We start from the raw sequence: 21,339 nt of genomic DNA on the forward strand, positions 1-21,339 counted from the left end.
CGATATTTAGCACAAAAGTTCACATAATAAGAGTTGCTACTGTAAAAGGAAACTTTATAGCCGAAGACAGACGTGAGAATAGGTCGCGTTTCTCAGCAACGGGCCCCTATGCAAATTATTGCATCATTAAACACCTCGTTGCGAGCTTTCGTGTTAGATTGACGTTTGCAACACCAGCCAGTTGTCTCTAGTTTAAACACGATTTGTAAGACCGGATGCGTTTGACTGGCGTTAGTTTGTTCAATTATTGTAAAGAAAACGCGTTGTTCTTGCTGCGATTGACAGCTCCAGATAACGCTTTATATATGTTTGGATGTTTGCAGGCCATGTGTGAACGAGCATGCAAATTAAATCGCCGTAACATTATTATGATTAAGTCGACACACCCATCTCGTCGGGTCAAGTCTTAATCATCTGAGTTACTGAGGAACTATAAATTGTACACTTTATGGCGACAACACGTTGACTCATTTGCAGCTAAATTATTTTAAAGAGCTGCTTAAAATTAAAACGGTTGAGTTAAAACGCTAAATGGTCGGCGTTTCAATATTCCGGTATGAAAATGTTGACAGCATCCGTCTACGAGGCCGCGTATTTGCATAGTACGTGTTTACGACCAACTAGGGTTATCACTGTACTAAAGAACTTTTTTACTGTAAACCATTTCGCTACTGGTACACTCGTAAAATTTATATCTCGATGAAGGCATAAGTGTGGAAGCGCAAATAAAATCTTAGAATAACTGGGCCGTTTCTGTTACGACTTTACGAGTTATAGTAAAGATTTTCCTGGACTTTTTGGGTCTGGAAAAACAGGCATATAATGTTGAATATCGGAAAGATAATAAATACAAATAAAATATTTTATTAATAAACTTTTTTTTGTGATCTATAAATATGAATAGTTATAGTATAAAGTAATTGCGTGCTACAAAAACATGGCGACTGATTAACAAATGCTATTTTGTCAATAATGCTATTATTTCAAACACTACTAATCAGGTTTTCAATAATGCATCAATTTTCAATCAGCAGTTAACTCCACCTAAGATTGATCAATAGACACAAAAAATCACCTAACATACTCAGCATTTCCATTCTTAAAACCACCTTTACTTTCCCAACAAAGAAAGTTAGTCCAGCATACAATTTCCTCCCACAGCCCTGCTGGCATATCCTAGGCAGTACACCTGCTCGCGGGTACTGGACATGTGTATGGTGGGACGGTGACTTTTATTGACGCGCCCGTGTTTATTACTCGCCCCTGCCTTCTTCGGTCTGGGAGACAGTTTTGCTTTGGTATAGCGGTTGAAGGATAACAACGGCGCGAACTGATTTTTACTTCTTTTTTTTTTTTGCTATGGCTTCTGAGCTGAGAAAAATATGAAATGATGGGAAGCTAACAAAAAGCTTGATTTTTTTTTTTGTGAGTTCGTAAGATGATAGAAAAATCTCGTATCAAAATTATCATTTAAAAGCTCAAAACTCTACAATAAGAAAATAATGTTGTCCATTGTAAAACTACATACTTTTATATATTCCTGAAATATTCCACTTAGAGACAGTCTGTAAAAGTAGGTAAATAAATAATTCTGTGCCACTTCACTAAACATTTCTTGACATTGCATTTCCTGTACATACCTACTTAATTCGCACATTAAATAAAGAAATGCTCGCAAGAACTTATTAATAGAATTATAAAAATAAAATAAAAAGCGTTGACGAATCAATTGAGGTTTCCGCTTCCGCTTATAACTTGGCTCATTAAACAAAACTTCGTTTTATGGCTTTTGAATTACGTATGTTAAACAGAAATGAGGCATGGGAATATTCTACTTAGCCTCTTAGCGGGGCCGATGCAAAGGAATTTGATTGGAATTGAATTGAATCTGTTTTGCATGAATTTCACTGTGCGGTCTTAGTTTACTACAGTAATAAAATATTTTATTTCTATTTCTTTTCTCTTTTTTTATGCCGGAATCGTAAAACCTAGTTTTTTTTTACTATTTAATAAAGATAACGTGTTACTAAAGCTCTGCTATAAATGCTTAATGACAGATCAGTGCTATCAAGATTACGAGTTTGTTTTGCTTTCAGTGGAAGTACTAAAATGTCTACTTATTTATATCTTTTAACTATAGTTTTCACTTTTTATGGAAAGGAAATAAAAGTTTTATTTGGTACTAGCGGATTTTTACCACTAGGTAGACTTTTTTATTATCGATTCTCAAATATCGACAAAATGACAGAATGAGATCTAACGCAGCTCGTTAAGTAAAAAATATACTAGGCACTATGATAAGCAAAAATAGAAAGATGTATTTACAATGTCAAGATATTGGGATGCAGTTGAAAACTTATCCAAAAGTTTGGGTTTTTTTTTTCTGGACTATCCTAAAGTTTTTTTTCAAACCGTATCGATTGTGGTCGCAACCCTTTCATAAGCAGCTAATCATTCTACCATAAAATAGGTGCGTATACGTTGAAAGCACCAATCGTAATGGCGCGAGAGGGCATGTCCGCGATCGTAGCGCCACGATAGCATTGTGCGGTGTGGTGCGCAAGAGTCGATCGCGACGCCGATTGCGAACGCCTGTCGCTTACGTGTCGCCTCCCGCCCGTATCTCAGACCGCATCGCACGCAAATTATAATCGATACCATTATTGTAATATCCGAGTGTAACATTCACACCACTATTGTTCCTTTTCTTTGGCGTAGTCTTAGCTCTTTGTTCGCGGCCGTCTGATGCTGTTACAGATCTATCTAAAAAGTCGAGTAACAGATACATTGTTCAATTATAGCTTTCAACTGTGTAATAGTAGCTAATTAACGACTGATTTATTAACACCTCTCAAATGTATTATTAATATGATTCACGGAACAGTTTCTCGTTTGAGCTTTTTGCGAGCGTCGGTATGCTCAAATTTCCTTTTAATTTTGGCTCGAGGATGGAAAGTTATTCATAATTTTCATACAAGATAATTAATTTTAACAAAGATTGCTGTGTTTTGTCGTGTTTTCTTGTAGTATTTAAGTTTATTATGTTGTTTAATGATTTCGTGTGATCATTAACGAGGAGTTCTGACAGACCGCGTGCCGTATCCGCCGAGTTGTCCAATTTAAGTAGCCGCCAAGTGTGCATGTAGTCACCAACTGACATCGTTGGTAAAAAGTTCATTTTGTTCCACTCGTGTTTATTTCTGTCCCACTGTCCTTACTGGTTTCACACTGCGACCAAATAATGTGCCGAATGTCCGTTTAATCGGAACATTTTCTCGTTCCGCACGAGTTATGACTTACGATAATTAATTTTTTCAATAGTAATGAGCTGTCAACTCTTATAGTCATTACGACTTTTCGATTGTGTAATTGGATAATTTATTCGATCTTTATCTTTTCAATTAGCGTCGTGTCCAATGATGTGAAGTTTTAATATTCATCTGACAAATTGTTGCCATTAATTCTTAATCAGTTTTTTATTATTATACTTCGGCCGTTCAGAGAATGCGTTCCTGACACCTATCAGTTAGTCACGACTAGTGATGGGCACAACATAACACTGAGTTCGTTACCGTTCCTTCAAAATGAACCGCCGCATTATTTTAAGATTATTTTCGTTTTAAATTGGCGGAATCATTTGTTTTATATTTTAGTTATTTAAGTGGAAACCAAAAAAAGGTAATATTCATATAATAAAATTGTTTTATTTATTCTTTGTTACAAGTACATTGAATTGAATGTGCGAACAGAATATTAATCAGACTCCGATTTGCTTGAGGAGGTGGTGTCTTCATCATCATCTTCGCCTACATGTATAATTATATTATTATCAATAACAGAATCAATCCTGATATCTCGGTCTAACAAAAGCCGGGTAATCAAATAAAAACAGATCGAAAACACTTGAAAAACGTGGTCTATGCGCACGAAACGACAACGGACGACTGTTTTAGCGTCACAAAATGGCGGCCCATAACGCCATTTGGGGTTACCATTTTTAATCTAAGTATAAAAATGCGGTTTGGTCATAGTTTTATTTTTATTTTTCATAAAAGTTATAATTAAGTCTTATAGTCCATTATTTTCCAATTCTTAAAAAGAAAATCAAAACGTATTATTTTATATTATAACTGTATAAGAACAGATTACGATACTTGCCAGTTATTTTTAGCACAGCACTACAAAATATAAACCGCTGACATAACCTTGTAATAGCGCAGTATAGATTTAGAAAAATATTGTTTACCAAGTTATTTGACACTCAGTTTGGCACAAAATTATAACATTCATTGATTATTGATATAATAATGTTGTTTTAATGCTCCTCAATTGTTAAAACGGTAAACAACCAGCAAAAATATTTTTATCGTAACTGCAACGCCATTGCAAAGTTACGTCGTCAGTTCAATCGCGACGTGTCAGGAACGCATTCTCTGAATGGCCGAACTATACTTGCTTTAAAATTGTATGCATCATGCACAAGCGTGACTGTGTACGACTTTATTAATTCTACATTATAATATTTATAGATGATAATTGTAATCAAAACTGGTTTTAGCGTTTAAGTAAATACTACTGATTATGACTCATTAATTAAGTCTTATGAACGCCATGCCAATAAAGCAAGCAATGTATATTTATGTGATAGGTACCATTTTTTTTATACCACCAATATACGAATGATGATCAGTTTACTAGTAGGTATATGTTTGTTAGATCCTGTAAGAAAACTATTTTTGATTCAAGAAATAAAATCCAAAATATTGTAATGTTCTGTTATATTAGTACCTACCCAAAACTAAGTTCTGTCATAATTATTAGCAATACAGATCAACTCGATTTGCTCACCAACCTTTCTAACGCACGACTTATTGCCATTGAAACTGCAATCCAGCCAGCTACAGCCATCCATTAATATAAAAACAGATAAAATCCTCCTTTTTTATCCAGGCACGGTCTTTGGGCGTGCCCACGGTGCCACTGTCCCCATAAATCACAGTACTTACGAACATTGTTTCATCTCATAAATGCGATACTGGGCTGTCTTTATTTGCAGCTTGTCTGATAACAGAGAGATCTCAATTCACTTGCATCTTGAGTGAGATGTGCGATATGGAGATGAAAGGCTTTGTTCTTGCTCGCGTATGCTTTGAGTGTTCTTTGCATTTTGAAATTTAAAAAAAGAATGCAATAGAGAATTGAAGAGGCGTTGACAGTTGGTGATAGAGTCTTTTGTAGTTCGTTTTTGTTTCAATTAATGGAGTCATTGAGACTGCTGTTAGTACGAGCATAATACATATTTTCACTTTATCTACGATCGTTAAAGCTAGTAGAAACAAAAATGACAAATTATAATGAATGAATATGCATTAATAATTCCCTTACCCGACATTGTTACAAGGCCTGACTTTCACCCAAAGTTCATGAAATTCAAGCGGTAATTAAGTGCCAATGTTTATGAGATAACATTAGGAAACTGCCCTTTAGTAAGTGTTGGTTCGGTCAACAAACTCATTACTAGTTAGTTAACTTTCCAACGGCTGAAGAAACAGGTGAAAGTTCTATGCAAAACAGGGTCACTATGCTAAGGATCACGCGAGACACAACAGCTGTTACGTAAAACAGCGTATAACGGCTCTAAAGCTATAAATTGACGCAATATAAGGTCAGGGTCCCCATATAAACGTTCAGTGTTCGACGTTGGATGCACTACTCCGCAAAGTGGTCATTCGTTTCAAATAAATTACCATGTAATAGCGCGTTAATTTGCATACTCCACTCGTTGATACAATTGTGTTTACGATCTAAACCCAACCTTACGTCAAAGACGTAAGTCTTGTTTTCCTTCTTGCAGCAACGTTCATTCAAAAGCTTCAGCGCTGGTGCTGCCACAGCGGCAAAGCTCGGAACTGCGAGCTTTCACGAAAGTTCAAGCGCCATCCCAGAGATGGCGTTACTGTCGAGGGGTAAAATGGTTCGTGTTTCAGCCGTGTTTGGTTCAGTTCGGGGGTTGAAATTGCGAGAGTTCGCTGCTAGAGGGTGGTTTTGTCGTTGCTGAGTATTACGGGGTTGTGCGAATAGATGGCGCCTCAATAGATTGTGGGGAGGTTGTGAACTTTTTGGAGCTTTTGTAGCAAGTTACATGAATCATTCATTGTTTGACTCACTATCTGTTGGGCTAATATTCATTGAGAATTTTAAATCCTATCGGATGCGGGCTTCCGAACTTATGAGTTCTTATACTTAATTTACAAAAAGCCTGCTTATTTACTTCACAATTCGGAACTAGTGTCGGTTCATCAGATAAGATAGATTTTGGGCCAAGCAGATACTTACTTTTATAACAAACTTTAATCCTATAATCTCTAAAGTATTTGTGTAACCATTGTCATTCCATTGAATGAAAACACTACAAAAGTTGAGGACGACAAAAACTTTTCAAAGGCCATTTAATTCTTTTGATAACAATGAAAAGTGAAAGTTGTCTATGCAAATTATAATTCGCGCAAACATACCTGCTTCTGTGTATTGTTCTCAATTATTGCATAAGTAAGTCAACAATTAGGGTTGTAAATCTTACGCTTGACCCAATTCAGGAGTTCTTTTGTTGACATTTTGTTATTTCAATTGTTTTGACTTACCTGTTGTTCGGTTCTTTGAGGATTTGAGAAGTTTTGTGCAACTGACTTCCTTGTGCGGGGTTTGCAAATAAGCATTTGTGTAGCAATGTATTTTTGTTACCTGAGTTGGGTTTGGGGGTCTACGGAACATTATTGAGATTCTTGAACTGTTATTCGGATCACCTAATTCAGACTATTATATCTTAGCTTCTACGTGCTTAAAGTTATTTAGATACAGCGTTCAGAATTTTGAAAAGGCGAGTCACGGTTGGAGTCGGAGGGTGACTTGAACTTTGAAACCAGGAGCTTCAATTAACAGAAAATTATTCTAAAATCTTACACCCTCCGAAACAGAACCACAGCGGAGAAATTTAGATGTCTCATGCACTAAGCAAACACATATGATTTATATCCAAACACGGGGTCCGATGACGTTTCCACGCCATAAATCGCAGCCCTCAAGGCGAGCGGACATATCGGGTGCTTTATGAAGAGCACAGACTCGACGACAGCACGGATACGACCAGCGTACCTAGCCGGGTATAAATTGGTACACGCGCCGGTCACAGGCCGGTACACCCGGGTACGCCAGGGTATAAATCTGGCACATCCGGCCGGCTACCGCGCCGGTAGTGGCGACGATTATTCACCCAATATCGAGTTTTGGCTTCACTAGCTAGCTTTCTAATCTTCGCTTTCGTCGAACTGGATTTATGTCGGACGCTATAAACGTTTTCTGTATTTTTAAGGCTTACCCAACACAGATTTCGTTTTCAGTTACTGTTAAATCTGGTGAAATACGAGTGAATCATTTTCGCGTGACAGGGTCCTTAATTCATGGCAGCCATCCATTAATTTCCATTACGAAACAAAAGAAGTTTAATTTCTCGTAGTTATCCTCTCGTGACTTTGATAGCAATTCGCTAAGTTACACTTATAACAAAGTAAACTGCGAACAACTTTCGCAGTTGAGAAAACCTACCAAATTATGACGTAACTACTAAAAGCTTTGGCATCGACTTCTAGAGCGGAGCCCTAAATCAACGTCCATACTCATTAGGGCGCGTTCGGGAATCCTCGGAGTAAACAGCGCTGCCCTTCGACTGTCGCTCGTCTAGACATGACCTAACTCACCTAGCTATGCCTTTTTTCCGCCGGCTAAATCCCCGAATCACACACGGCTAATACGCGACCGTTTGCAATAAATCAACTCGCCATTTTTGTTTTCAACGCACCGATAACTCTTTTGTCATAGGGTGATGTAGTAGTAGGTAGGGGTCCGATGGAGTTATTTATATTGTCGTATTTTCCTTGGTGGAAGAAAATTTCCTTTCTGTTTGCTTCATGGGTCAGTGATCAGATTCGTTCGGCGGTGCCTGCTGCTGATGGTAGCGGCCAACAAGCATAAGGACGCAACTGAAACATAGCGTAATTGTTAAGGCAATTAAATGTACACACAGTGTTATCTCGAGACCTATCATGGGCAGAACAAAACACCGGGAAAATACTTACCTCTACTTAGATAAGAACCACTTATTATAACGATATGGTATTAAAGTTAAAAACTGCAATTAAACTGTTAAATCATTAGTAAATTGCTGCAAGTAGGTACTTATTGGAAATTAAGTACTGTATCATTAGATCGGAGCGCGATTTAAATTATATTTGCACAGTCTATATTACTATATTATTAGCAGCTAAGATTGATTGCCTGATCGATACCTGTGTTTTAGATAATATGCAGTTCATTTTAATGAGATAAAAATAAAATAAAGTGTTATCCATTTTCAAGTTTTTTTTTTTTACATTAAATTTACATACCAAGCATAGAATATCAAAATGACATTTAATATCATAATGACAATGTAGAAATACATGTAGGTACAAGCTACCAATTTTCAGTGTCTCCGTTATTCGCAAGCTCCGATAGCACCCCACGGCTCCTAGTTTGCAGGCTCGCTCCCTATAAGGGAAATAATTGTTTATTTTCGACAGCCACACACTTAAGTCCAGTGTTCTAACGACCATGTACAGTGGTCACCCTATGAATCGCGATAATTCTTAGTAGATAAGGCTACGAATCTTACTTATGTATTTAGCTTCCAATCTAATGGAATTAAAAATTTGTCGCTATTGGATATGTAACGAAGTATGAAAAGTCCACTGATTAAAACTTACAAATGCTTCAAAAGTTAGTTGTTAAGATTCACACTGAGAGTGGTTCTGAACATGCAAGAAGGTTATATACCTACATTGGTTGTTCTCAAATACTCCTAATTCCACCCTCACTAACCAGCAACAGATACCCAGCATTCCAAATTTAAAACAATCTTCCCGCTCGAACGAAATGCGTTTACATACCGAATGCAATCAACGGCAATCCTAAACTTTTTTTTCTACAGTAGCGACATAAATTACAGGGACATAGCGGGAAGCATAGACTATACAATGGCAAATGTCGGTGCTCACTCGCGACCATTGTAGCGTGGCTCGGAGGCGTTACGAATCAATGGAGGGAATTATCGGCACTGAGACTGGAGTGGAGATGACGTATGTAGAAAAATATGGGAGCAATCATCGTGTTAGATGGTTAGAATGCCCTGTGTTTTAGATCAGAGATTTAATTATAGTCTGGACAGGACAGTTTTGTAGATGTGTCACTCACGTTCTTGACTAGAGCTGATTCGTGTTAGGTATGTCATACCTGCAGTTTTAGGACCGATCCTTAATGATTGCCATAATTAAACCCTATATAAGTGATTGAGTGAGACATGTAGGTACATGGAACCTTTTTAAAAGACAGAGTTTTCTCCATAGCTAATCCGTTAAGTTGTTCAATATGTGTTTATAGTTCTTCAATAATGTAAAATGAATTCGCGATGAAACTGCTTGATCAAAGGGAGCTCGCCATAATACTGCCATCTTCCATTGTCCTGTAAATAAATAAAGTATAGAAATATAATAATTTCGGCACAGAAAAAGGCCATTTACTCCAATCGCAGTCTATAGAACACGTCCAATTTATCCGACAGACAAAGAACACACACATGACATCTCCACGCAAATCTTGTGCCAGATTAGTTCGTCCCACGCAGCGTATCGGTTGAAGAGGTAAATGAAATGCTATCCGGAGGGGAAAAGTTAAATTACTGAATTTGAGGGTCAAAGGAATAAGTCTTCCGTAGACAACCACGCCTATTGACTTGTCTATTGATTTAAAATGTGTTGTTTTGTTTATGGCTGTGCTGTCGTGTACATTATGCCTTATGTGAAAGGGAAATTAGGGAGATATGGCTGGAATAGCATGCGATTAATATTCGGAATTTACGTCAACAATTGTGTTGTGCTTCTTGAAAATGGTGATGGTCTGGACGGCCATATTGCTTTTTGAATTTTCAACGGAAGTTTAATACCTAACATTATTGTGAACATAAACTTCTTTTAATAACTTTTTGTTGAAGTGTGTTCACAATATTTTCATGCAAATTATGCTTCGAAAGTGCTTTACTTTCTATTTTGTTTGCTAGACTGCCAGTATTATAATACACGGTTCTAAAGTTCGTGCAATTTCGCCTCCCCTCGCCTATTTGATGAGGAGTCAATACATACATAAGCACACACGTAATCATATCAAATACGTGCAAAGAAAACTTATCTTTATCGCTAATGTATTAAAATTCATTTTCATATTTAACTCCATTTTTTTGGGCTTTTCCGCGCATAAGTGGTCAATTCTGAATTTATGGGATTCGTGCTTACTAATCTCCTGGGGTTTCCCTACTCTATTTATAGATTGTTCTATATTGTTACTAAAAGGGAATCTAAATAATGATATTCCTGCCTCATTATACTAAGTAGAACACAAAACAACTGTTTTGTTGAAATAAAGTTATTAAGTAATTGAAGCAATAAAATTCATGATGAACGTTGAAAATGAGGCATATGACAAATACACCGCATTTACACTAAACCTCCAAATTAGGGTAGGGTCGTAGTAATGACCCGTTTACTGTTATCTATGGTGATCACTACCACAAACCCTGAATTGCCGCCAAATTTAAAATTCGAACGTCATAATCTAACTTCTTGAGGACGAATTAAAAAAAGGCGGGGAAAGTTTTTTATTCCGTCTGGCAGTTTGATTTCATGTTTTATTTATTAGTAGTTATAGCTCAGAATGGTTCGTGTCGTGACTCTGGGAATGGGAACATCTGCCGTTGTCTGGAAGCGGCTCGCGCGCATTTGAAATTTTGAAAAAGGCTCGACGCCAGAGCAACAGATGCGACATGGATTCCAAAAAGCAGATGTTTATTAAATACCCTCATAGATTAAAGTGGGGAGTGCTTTTGTTTTTTCATTTCTTACATTGGACAATATTGCGCCTTAACTGGTTTGACCCTTTGTGTTGATATGCGGGCAAGATAACATGATAATTGGTTTCGTCGTCTTTTGTACTGATGCACGATATGAAAATTGCTAATAATTATGCTTATTACTTTGTGCTGCGCGTTGAATTATGGATATTATTTTTTCGTCTAATCGATTACTACAAATAAGGTGTTCAATATATTGCGTGTAATGAACAAAAAGTAGTTGTAACTGGATACAAAGGGTATTCGTAGAATCATCATAAAAACTGAACCAACGGCATAAACACGCGAGTTTTTATATATCTTGAAGAATTTTCAGTAGAAGATACATGACACGTCAAAGTGCCCGGTAAATAACATTTTGTTTTTGTACGAATCTGCCTTATATTTAATCCTACTAATTTTATAAATGCAAGTTTGTAAAGATGTGTATATCTGCTGCTTTTATGCACTCTTTCACGCATTTTGAAGCTTTTATGTCAAAATAACACAGAAAGTAATTCCTCCAGGACGCGAGTGAAACTACATCACTAGTTAAAAATAAACAATCTACCATTGTTTCAATATTTTTAATGTTATTTAGTAGAGGAAGATCTAGTATTACAATACTATTAGTCCTACAAAGCTATTTGAGACTGACTCACTATGCACTAGATTTAGCTAGATCACTGCATGCATTCTAAATTCAAATCCAAAAAAACAAAACATACTTAACATTCTATCAATGAAACCCAAACTGTGTCCGACATACCATAGACATTAATTCTTACACTCAATCACGCAGGTTTTAATCAAAAAGATTCGTTAGATTAACACAAAAAAACAAAACGAACATTTTGGAACGTTATTCCCGTAACGAAGGTGAAATTTCACGGCCAATTTTTATATGATTCGTGGAAGTTGGCACTGGTTTAATCTAAACTACGGTTTAACTGCTGTTTGACATGCAACTGTGTTAGACAAAAGTTTCGTAAACTATTTCATAGAAACATTTACGGAATGGGGAAGGTAAGGAAATGGGGTTGCATTAAATATTTTGCGTAAATTATAATGTGAGGGGGTGTGAATATTTTTGGTTTTGTTGTTGTTTGCGGTATCTTGATATTTTTGCTTTAGGAGTGGGTTCTAATACAGGATAATCAGACAGCCATTGTAACGAACAAATGCCCGCATAAGTAGACTGTTTCTGCTTATAAGTACACTTGACCAATAGATACTTCAAGCATAGTCAGTATGAGAAGAGTTTTTTACCATGGTAGGATATTTTCAGTCTCGCTAGACAATTTTACACTACCATAGACACCTAAAGCAAAACTGAACCCCAAAGCTCTCACTGCGCATTTTTCGGCTGCCATGACGTCATCTAACATGGCACCGTACACTCGAGTCCACACAAAAGAGGCCACGGGCGATTCCGGCCTCGCCCCACTACCTCGGATATAATATTTATGAGGGGTACATTTTCACTCTATAATTACGTATCGATTCTTCGTCCAAGTGACGCCCAAATATTATTCATACGACCTCTTCAATTACTATTACGTAGGTGGATGTTTGGCCGTTATTTTTGTTTTCAAGTTTATTTTTGTTAGATAGTTATTTTGATAAGTGTCAGTTGTGATAGACTTAATACGACTACTATGTAATTGTGAAATATCTGGTTACCCTCATGTGTAGCTTGTGGCCTAACAGAAGCTGTAGATGTTAAATAGATATAAATGACCACTATGTCATGTCTGTCACATAAATAATAATGATAAATAAATATAAAACTAGCAAAATACTGATCCAGTTAATGTTTGGATAAACAAATGACTAACCTCGGTCTGGCCTGTCTCTATTTAGAGTCGCTAACGTCACAATTTTTTACACAATCCGTCATCAAATTACCCAACTACATAATTTGTTGTAGGCCATTATTATTTTGACTTACAACAAGAGTGATGCATGGAGATAGCCTTTTCATATTCAACTAAAAGCCTTAAAAAAGTAATCAGAATAAGTGGCCACTATTAATTACGGCTTTTATTAATTAAACTGGCCGTCAGGAATTTGCGTGTGGCATGCCGCGGCCTAGTACAGGCATTTTTGAAATAACGTTCCATTTTTGTGTAAAAGAGGATGTAGGTTACATATAAAAAGTGCTACCAATAAAAGATCGATTCACAAAGATAATAAGCAAAAGTGAAAGCGTACACGTGATTGTGGAGTCCCGTTGGCATGGTACCTGTTGCAGTCTTATTTACGACCCAAAACAAACGCTTTATCTCGCCCCGTCCATATAATGCGTCCATAAAACGTTCTACACCGATCCATTTACGACTTCTTGCATAACACCCTTTTGTTTATAAACAAAAAGATTTCAAGGTCCGCGCTACCTTGCGATTTTAAAGTCGCAATTGAAGTTAGTGACCGTTTTTCGGTCGTCCGGTGAACCTGCTCGTCGTTCTGTTAAGAGGAAATAAGTCACATTTTCGGTTTAATAAAATGATGAAGCCGTCGATTAAAATTCAGCAGACAGAAGCGTCATTACGATGCGATCGATATATTGCGGTATTTAAATTGTGGTAGTGCAGTGCTCATAAACGTGCAATGGGTTGTAAATAAACAATAAATTATATTACATTACATTTACGGCCGGTAACCTGCGATTCCATTTCATACATCTGAAGTTTACAAGCATTATGATGTTTACGATCGGCCAAGTGATAAACGAAGATAAATTAATTTGACGTTTTAATTAATTAAGTGAGTTATATGAGTGGTGTTGATGGATATATGGTGGAACAATGTTGTGATGATGATTAATTTATACGAAGGTAATAATTAAAATTCTTATATAATAAACTCAACCTAATTGATTATTGTTATCCTTTAGACAAATTGTGCACAGCGATGAAAATTACAACGCAGTATTTGAGGAGCGATGCCAATTTATACGAGCGCTTTAATTCTTATTAAAAATCTCAAATACAGACTGACGAACACAGCAGCATCCAATCGCGTACTAAGCGCGAAGTATAAGTAAAAAAAGCGGACAAAAAAACTGATTCTAATGTGGGGAATGGCGGCCGAAACGCACCGGGAGGGGCGAGAGGGGCGGAGCGGGCACAAAAAACTAATAATAACAGTGTGTGTCACCCCATCACTGTGTAGTGCGAGCCGACGTCACTCGTGTGAACTTCGTATGCCATTTTGGATCGAGACGCTTTTGGGAGCAAGATTAATAATAGCACAACACTATTTGTACGTATTCATAGGTATTGCGACCCGTCTGTTTCTCGAACGTCTGCTAATTAAATATTTCAGTTTTGCTAGAGATAATTGTGTTTATTCTGTCGCTGGGAAACTGTTTAATTGGATAAGTTATGTTGGTACGCACTTGACTTTGAATGTTGTAAACAAATTTCGAATGAGTAGTACAGATTGAAATAATAATTGTCTCATCATTGCTCATGTCGATTGCCCTTACAGTTTTTGCATCCTCAGCTTTCAGATAACACAAACTCCTTCATTTAATTTGCGTCTCTATTAAAAAAGTAGTACCTAATCAGCGTCCAAGACCACCATCATTGCCAAACAAACGGCTAACATTATATTAATCTACACACACATACGAACATTTTTCTCAGTGGATTTAAATCTCCGTTCACCTATGATTACGAGGGAGCAACTAATCCACCGTGTAATCTAACGTAATTATAACATGGCGGGCTAGTGTAAGTCACGAATACTGCTATCTAGGCATGAGGCGAGACTTTTAAAACTTCGCTTCTATGTATATGTATGCCCTCAGCAAGATATGTATATAGATACTGCGCCGGAATCTGATTATCATCGCGGACCTAGCTAAGTTGTGGCCACACGGAGTGGACATGTTTGAAAAAGTTTTTGACAGTTGAAACTTTTTGGATGTGGTGTTTGCCGCGTTTTAACCAGTTCTAGTTTTTTAAATCGCAAACGTCTACGTTTAAGAATCGGTAAAGTGTCTTTGACCCTTTCAGCAGACTTTAAAGTTGTTGTTTTTCTACTACGATTAAGGATCGACGATTTGATGTCCATTAATGATCTCAACACAACATTTATCAATACAATTAAATCATTCAAATGTTGAGTGATTTCTCATCTCTATAATCCATAAATCTTTAAGAATCCTTCAGATTCTAAAACTAAATTAAAAAAAAAAACTGTTATTTCCATTTTGCCAGTGTGTCTCTAGCCTAACATTAAGACCGTGAGTTAAACCGGCTGATAATCCGGGATGTAAACACGCGAAACACGATCGCCTCCCGAAGCCCGCCACCGTTGCAGGCTACGTCAAATAATACACTAATATTTATTTATCTACATGGAATTTAGCCCTAATAGCTACAGAAGTGGAACAATTAAACTATTTAATTTGATAGTTACGACCAAAGAGTTGACGAGTTATAAATCCTCTTTTATGACATCCATTTAAATAAAAGTCTAATCATGTTCCAATTTCAAAAAACTCGAATTCTAAATATGAATCATAAATGAAGATGTTGTTCCATTTATAGAAGCAGATCTGCGTGCAATAAATTAAAAAACGATTACAGAAATTAAGATGCAAAAAACTTTATTGCTTCCATTTATTGGTATTTCATCAACGTCAAGCTGTGATGGCCGACAATACGCGGACGTTAAAGAGTTATGATCAATTTTCTTGATATTGTGGGATATTTAAGTGGTTTATCATCTTATGGGATCATGCAGATTACGCGTGAAAAAATATTTTATGTGGAACAACTCGATCATTTTCAACGAAGGGGTTTATTATAGTAGTTTGATATTTATGTTAAAGAGATACATAGCACGCAACCATATTGGTGTTGTCCGGGCACTAAGCCAGAGTCTTGGCTGCTACAGAGAATTTCTTAATGCGAAAACTCAATAACACTTTTTTAGGGTGTTGGTCTGAATGTGGGAAAGAAATAAACAAAGCAACCACTTAATATCACTCATTATCATTGGTCGTTATTATTAAAAAATCAGCTAGGAAAACCTAATTCAATAACCCACGATTTATGAATTTCGAATTTAGAACGATTCATTCAAAAATATTCAAATGTTAAATCCGTTCCAATTGACAAAAGAAACAATGCAAAACGCTAAATTAAATTCAAATATCGAAAGAGGAAGTCGCCGCGCCGCCCTCGCGTCTCTGCGAGATTTATTATATTTGTCCTGCGCTTATTTCATTATTGCCAGTCGCGCGATTCCGAACAGGCCCGATGAAATTTTAGGAATAGTTTACAATGTCAATGATCTCTGATAGTCACGAATATGCAGTAATTTGGCTTTGTTTTGTTTTACTTATGTATATTGGTATGTTTCCAAAAAGTATTTCTTTAACAAAACTTTTTTTTGTTGCAGGTAAATCCAGTTAATATCACACGATTGCACGGGGCCAATATTTCCACAAGCAGCTTTGTATAGGTAAATTTTCACTGCGGCATATTTTTCAATTTGCAATATCAAGCCAAGCCATTAAATTAGAAAAGTGGTAAGGGCAGAGTTAATGGATTGAACATTTCAAAACAAGAATAACTTGAGAGGGTTGAAACGTTATGTAAATAAAATGAAAATCGTTTTCTAACTGAACTGTAAAAGCGCGCAAAAACTTTTTGATGGGCTTCAACTGAGCTTACAGTATACTTAAAAATGTTCAATAAATTGTTTCAATTTTAGACCAAAATCATAATATTTTTAATTTACGGAAAATCTTCAATGTTTAAAATTCATGATCTGAAAAACCTTGATTATTTCACAGTTGAACTGTCAATTGTTTTGTTGAAATGTTCGTAAAATTTCGCTTATACAATCACTTATGAATAGAAAGCGTTCAATGAATATCTGTCTCGTTCACACTTGGGAATAACCTTATCAATCTAACACGAATCGAACAATAGCGTCGCATGTTTGATTTATACAGTCGCTTAGTACGAACATTACGGATAATTATAGTGCGACTGACTGGTTTTAATGCTTGAAAACAATGCATTTATTTGAAACTGTATTTTTTAAATTAAGACTGTTAACTTTTATTGAGACAGTAATGGCTGTTATTAATTATTTTATTGTCTTAATAATTAATTTACAATAAAATATATTTTTTATGTTCTTTATTAAACAATATGATTATTCTTGATAAACTATGCTGAGGACAGATATTTTAACATTTTACCAGTAAATATACAAGTAAAATTGGCACACTGCATCTATCTAGGACTGTAGGACAAGGTCTATCGGCCCTAGACACAGCTACACAGAAATTAGTTCATCGTACTAATTCAAAGCTTACCACTTCGACCTTTAAAAAGGCAATTTCAAATTGCGAACTGTCAATTGGAGCGTTCACGACAAATCCCAAGAGGTCTCGTTCGAAGTACACCTCCACAAAAGCCGAACAGAAGTAGGAGCTCAGCTCACGAGGTTTTCAAGGGTGGTGGCTGCTTTCGGCGGGAAAGCAGCGGCTTGAAGCGCGGGGTGGGGGAGGGTGGCAGGGGGGGCGTGATGGCTCGTATTGATTTAGTGCCGTCGTCGACGGAGCTATGTACTGCTAGCTAGGTAAGTATCGCGCGATGTCGCTTGATGCGCTTTCTTTGAGCTGTGAATGGATGAGCGGTGGGCGCGAACATAAATGATGGCCTGAAGTTCCAGCATTAAGTGTTGTGTGCTGAATAAAATTGAGACGGTTTTTTTATTTTTCTTGCAGTTCTTTTGTAGAACATTTGCAAGCATGAGGATTGAAGGAAAACTTTGAAAATTTCACAAAGCCCCTGTGGTTAAAAACCGTCTTTGATCTAAATCGTATATCTACTAGCATTAAAAGTTCAGTATTTCAAATGAGATTATGATTGAAAGCAACTTTAACTGAAGTAGTAATGTTAGTCTACGATATCAGCTGATTACAACTTTTCTTATTAATTACAAGGGAGGCATTAGTTAACCAGCTTTATTACAACGGTTATCGCCCAATTTTAAATACATTTCTACCAACTATTATTATAACTTCAAATGAACAGAAAAATCTATCACTTTAAACCATAAATTGAAAAGACCAAACCCACACCAACCGCATAGTATAACACAATCTAGCAATTTTCCGGTGCAGTCAATGTAAAAGCGCTGTTCGCTGCTGCAGCGCTGTATGCCCAAGAGACCTCCAGCGTCGAAGATTTAAATGGATATTTAACTTTAGTCTCAAGGAACCTAAAGTCTATTCCTTTCGTCCTCGGAGTCTGAAGGTTTTTTTGCTCGAAGAAAAACTTGCGAAGCTCCTAGCAAATGGTTTTAAATAGTCCAGATACAGCGTTTTAAAACTTTTATAATGGTCTGTTTATTTAAGTCTCAGTTTTTGTCTTTCTCTTGGAAATACAACGGACGGTTTATTATGATACTTTAGAAGTTCGTAGAAAATATTTCTTTTATGAAAGGTACGGAAAATGACCTTGATAGCGTTGTGGAGTTTCTGTCGAGTCAGTTTCTGATCCCCATTTATCATTCACGCGTAGATGGAGCAAAATTCTACAGAGTAACGGACTTTGACGATATCCGAACTGGGCTTTTGATTGAAATTGTGTCCAATATAATAAAAGTTGGAATAGTTCGAACAAACACTTTTATATGTAAACGTTCGAAAATTTTTGCTGAAAACTAAAAGCATGCTCCACTACTTCATACGTATATTTTTATTGTTTGTGCTCTGTGTAAAAATAAAACAAATTCTAATACAGTTAGAGCTATGATCGCTATTCTGTATCCAAGCAATTCAATTATAAAAACTCGATCATATAAATGGATTGTTGATGCCGCCAACTTACAAACGTCTTTGGGAAAACCTACAGAGTCATATACACGTAGAGAGATCTTAATACGTTTTTAGAACAAAACCATTCACTTAGATCTTAAAATATAGAGTTTAGAAAAATATTTAGGTATGAAAAGGAGATGTAAAGGCAACTATGATGCTGTTTTTGAAAATTGTTCTCTTCAACCTGACAATGACAAAAGCATAGCCTAAGAAGTTTCAAATTCATATTTGATGCCAAAATTACAATTATCTTTAATCCAATCATTCTTAATTCTAATCAATACTTTAGCCAGAACATTTGCGCCCCGCACTGTCTAGTCACTAACCTAATCTGTACCGATTTAAAGAATGTTACGGTTGTTGCGGCGATGCCCGCGCCTACACTTTACACCCGGTTTTGGGTACGCTTCCTACTTATTTTAATTACCATTTTAATTGCTATACAACCGCCGATAACCATCGTTTCGTTACAAACACTATTGTTTGAATTCATTCGCACAACAACAAAAAAATATAGGTAGCTAGTAGCTACGTTCCTAAAACATGTTAAAAAGTTGGAAAAAAAATATATAGAGAATAGTTACAAAGTTTTGACGCCTAAACGTGATGTTATTCAAAAGTCAGAACTTTATATACGCTTACTTTAGACAGTTGGTATTTGCAATTCACAGACAGAAGTCGCTCGGCAGGTAGGACTTTAGAGTTATCTTTTATTTATAACTACGCAAAGAATCTCTCTAATGTGCAACCATGGATTGTCGGGATATTCTCCCCTTCGGAAACAACGTCGAGAAACTGACGAGACATCCGATACTCAAATGGAGTAGGTATAGTATTATATCGTATTGCCAATTAATTTCTAAAAATAGGAATAACAAAGTCATAATACATACATAATTAATAAGCTATAATATATAAAAATAAAGGAATCTTCTGCGTATCTCCGAAGGTATCAAATTACTAGAAAGATCACAAATCTGCTTTTGAAATCTGAACAAGTTTTCGCTGTTCTAATTTTCCTCAAGGAGTCAGCTGCACCTATCGTCAGTTACACATAAATAGTAGGGGGTCCACAATTCCGGAAACCAGCGGGTGTTCTCTCTCATAATTATATTCACGTCTGATATTTTTGAACTTTCACGTGAGCGCTTTATTTCGGCACTTTTTTTTCTAAAACTCAGTGATTTACGTCAGAAGTCGGATTCTGACATAGTCGAGTGTCGAAAGCTTTACGTGGGACCGAAATTTATTTTGTTTTAAACGATCCGTAAGCATTGTCTCTATAATTTAAGTTGAGGTGAAAAATAATGTGTTAAATGTATTAATGAAGATTTTTTTAAGAATTAGGGCGCGCTACTGATTGGTAGGTACCTACTTAGGTAGAAACATAAATCTTTTTCGTCATTTTGTAATCTTAGAATCATCTCGTTCACTTTATAAAACTGTAGCTTACAAAAAATAATAATTCTCTGTCTTTTCGTAATATTTATGACATTTTGTCGAGATAATTAATCGACTCACATTCAAAACACTAGACAGACATTTATCAACATTAATCTAACGTCAACATAACCCGGATAAACCGACCAAAAATTATCACTTATAATACCACAAGAGCTTCAAAATTATCGGGTATTTTCCGATAGGTTCGTTGCAAACAAATGAAGGAGTCAAGTTTTTCAGGTTAAAAAATAACGAGCGCGAAGCGCGAGTGATTTTTCCTGAAAAACTTGACGACTTTATTTGTTTGCAGGGAACCTTGAGGGAAATGCCAGATAATTATGAAGCTCGTGTGGTATTCGGGAGATTATTTTTCCGTCCCAAATGTCGGCCACAACCTGTCAGTTTGACGTAGCAACGACCAGAGAAAATATTCAAAAAATTTTCAGTATAATACCATGTAGGTTGTACCACGTGACGTCGAATGGTGCAATTCTATTGGTCGATATTTGGGTCGGAAAAATAATCAAAAATATACCACCAAACTGATAATCAAAGCACTTAAAGTAGCCATACAAAGTAAAAACAATTAGTTACCACAAAGTGTTACAATAAAAGCGAGCCCACTCCTCTTTCCTGTTAGTTTTCGCTCCCTTGCACTTTTCTCGACCAAAAGGAACAAAAGATTTACGTTGGCCACGTCTGGGCCTTTCTCTGAGACTACTACTGTGTATACGTAGGTTCGTAGGTAGGTAGGTATCTACTAAAGTACTTTAATGCGCAAGGTGAGATGTTTAAGATGTATGTTGCGTTAATACATTTTGTTTGGTGCAGCGGCGATTGTTTTTTGTTTTTGTTTGTAGGATTAGTATGACTGTTTATTGGATTTGGTACGTGCTTAGTATTTTTGAGGAAGGTTTTACTGTTACTGTTGCAGCCTTTTTATCGTCCCACTGCTGGGCTCTGGCCTCCTCTCACACGGAGAAAAATTGAGGTTTTAGCTTTGACAACTACGTTTTGTTGTCTAAATCAATGTTACCACAGAAAATGTTCAGTTATTAAAATCAAATAG

The 21,339-nt window shown here is 36.4% G+C and overlaps 1 protein-coding gene across 2 annotated transcripts in view; it reads left to right on the forward strand.

Annotated features, from left to right (window-relative positions):
- LOC124634409 (homeotic protein antennapedia) overlaps positions 1 to 21,339 on the forward strand; it is a 166,948-nt gene that overhangs the window by 72,685 nt on the left and 72,924 nt on the right. The gene's annotated exons all lie outside the window — the stretch shown is intronic.

Source organism: Helicoverpa zea, chromosome 11 (genome assembly GCF_022581195.2).
Source record: "Helicoverpa zea isolate HzStark_Cry1AcR chromosome 11, ilHelZeax1.1, whole genome shotgun sequence".
In the NCBI taxonomy this organism is placed as follows: Eukaryota; Metazoa; Arthropoda; class Insecta; order Lepidoptera; family Noctuidae; genus Helicoverpa; species Helicoverpa zea.